The following is a 2,500-nucleotide window of genomic DNA, read 5'->3' on the forward strand; positions in this document are numbered from 1 at the left end:
GGATCTTCCTCAGATATCAATCCCTTTGTGACCTTTATCGAGCATTATCGCCTCGCTGGGCACGTCGACCCGCCGCTCCCCTCACCTCCTGGCTGGTCTGGATCGGATCTGTTTTACCTTCTCATTCCGGAGTGGAAAAAGGGAGCACGAAGTCTATTTCGAGACTCGTGTCAATGGAAGGCGAGGTCTTGAACGTTATTCGCACTTCTGACCCGCCTTAACGTCACTCAGTATTCCTACAGGACTCTTTTAAGTTTACCTGGAATATTATTTATTCATATTCAGATATCACAGAAGTGGCGGAAGTTTATAATGTCGTCATAGTCGTAGCCGGGGTAATTATTACTGCTATTGTTTTACTGCCATTTACTTTATATTTCAAATTATTAACAGTATAGCCATTAGTGTTATACTGATGCTGCTGCTATTCTCTTACAGTTACTATTACTAGCTATATAGCTCTTGAGTTGTTGTTTTCTCGCACATCACTTCAACTAGCCTAGTGTGTGTGTTTGTGTGTGTGTTCTATACCAATTGCAACTTTCGAATAACTTCATCGTGTAAATGTGTCAGTGCAATACTATTAATTGTAGTTGGGCTGTTTCGACCCCATGAAAATGTAAAACAATTATTTCAACTTCAAGAGCATCCGTACTTCTTCAGAATCTTTAGTCTCTCATGTATCGTTACATTCCGCTGCCGTGTAGACACGATTGCAGCTGCATTTAGACGTGTTTACAGTTCAAAATATGTTGTTTTATAAATAATTTTTAAAATAATTCGGCGATTGCTCTCGAACCGGACTGATCATGCGGATAGTTGTCATGAACTACTGGATCACATTTTGGCGAAAATTTGTCAAACCGCAATGTTCCTTTATATGAAGGATATCTAGAGGTAATAACAATCCAACAAAAAAACAAAATTACAAGCAACCTTTTGGCTCTGAATATGGAAATCATAATAGATAAACAAGTAGAATAAGCTGGGTCTCATACATCGTGCCAGCAGCAGGTGGCAGACTCCGACATGGACGGCGTGACAACAGCTGTGAAAGGGGTGAAGTCTACTATCATTAACTAATAATATTACTACTACTACTTCTAATTACTACTACTATTGTTACTTTCAACTGTTACTGCTACAACTAACTAATAATGATAATAATATTACTAATACTATCTACTACAGCTAATTACTACCTCTGCTACTATTACTACTAGTACTACTACTATTGCTGCTACTTCTACCTCATGATTATTATCATCATTTAGTATCATCACTGATATAATTGTTATTATAGTTATTGTTGTTAACATCATTATCATCATCACCATTACTATTATTATAGTTACTATTATTTCTATCACCATTATCATCATTTCTGTCCAGCAACACCATTTACACGATGTCTTCCTCCCATCCTCGTTCTTCCCAGAGCCAAAGTTTCCCTCGCGGGACTTTCATTGCGCTGCACATTCAGCCAACGCCCATCCCTCTTCTTAACATGACTCATGGCGTTCGTTCTCACACTTTTTCCCATTTGTCGCTCCTTATCATTTCCTTTTGTGTGATTAATTTCTCCAGAAAATTAATCACTTCTGAACGATGCTCACGCCATTCTGCCAGCGCTGAGTTATTTCCTCCTTCTTTTTCATCCTTGAGTTCCTTCTCCAGGTTCAGGGAAGATGCAGATCCTGTCGAGGGGTTTGATGAGCATTGGCTTCTCGGAATGTTATTATTACTATAATCGCAATCATCTTTCCTCTTTCCTCTTCCATTCACTCTAATGAATTCCCCGACATGTGATGGAGCGCGAATGCTCTGCACAGAGACTAGAAGCTGCCTCGGTCAGTCTACCTTCTTACTGAAGATATTCACATGAAATTGGAGATGTGGTAAATCCTTTTCAGAATTCATGCTCTTATAGAAGGCATATATGACTGCACCTATACTTTTCAATCAAAATAAATGAATAATATAAATCATACAGAAAATTTGAGAGTAGTAAATCAAGCTTAAATGCAAAGTTGATAAGTAATATACTAATAAAATGATCAGAGAATTTAATAACCAAAAATGACATCACAGACACCCATGTTTCCTCCTTTCAATGAAGCGCAGACAAGTGAAGTAAACATTCCCTCCATCGGCCGTAAGGAAAGTTTCCTCCCACCTTCACCGAAAAACAAACACGCGACTAAACTAGCTTGTCTTAAGGAAACTTTACACAAACTTTACTTGTTTATCCTGACAAAGTTAGACGCAAAGTTTATGATTTATTACTTCGTTAAAGTGATGCATCGCTCCTGCAACGTCTCTATAAAGGATCCTCATCCTTCAAGCACTCCCACTCGTCCTTTCATAAACATCACTCACCCGGTCAAAGGAAATGCGGTGTGTTCCAAGCTATCCAGTTTACTATTGCCAAAGTTCTACGCTCATTCCATTGCCCCGAGCAAGCTTTTAGGTTGCAGCCCTTACAGTCGAGCCTTGTCCA

This window comes from Penaeus japonicus, unplaced genomic scaffold (genome assembly GCF_977035675.1).
Source record: "Penaeus japonicus unplaced genomic scaffold, GWHDUDI00000001_assembly GWHDUDI00000002, whole genome shotgun sequence".
NCBI classification, from domain to species: domain Eukaryota; kingdom Metazoa; phylum Arthropoda; class Malacostraca; order Decapoda; family Penaeidae; genus Penaeus; species Penaeus japonicus.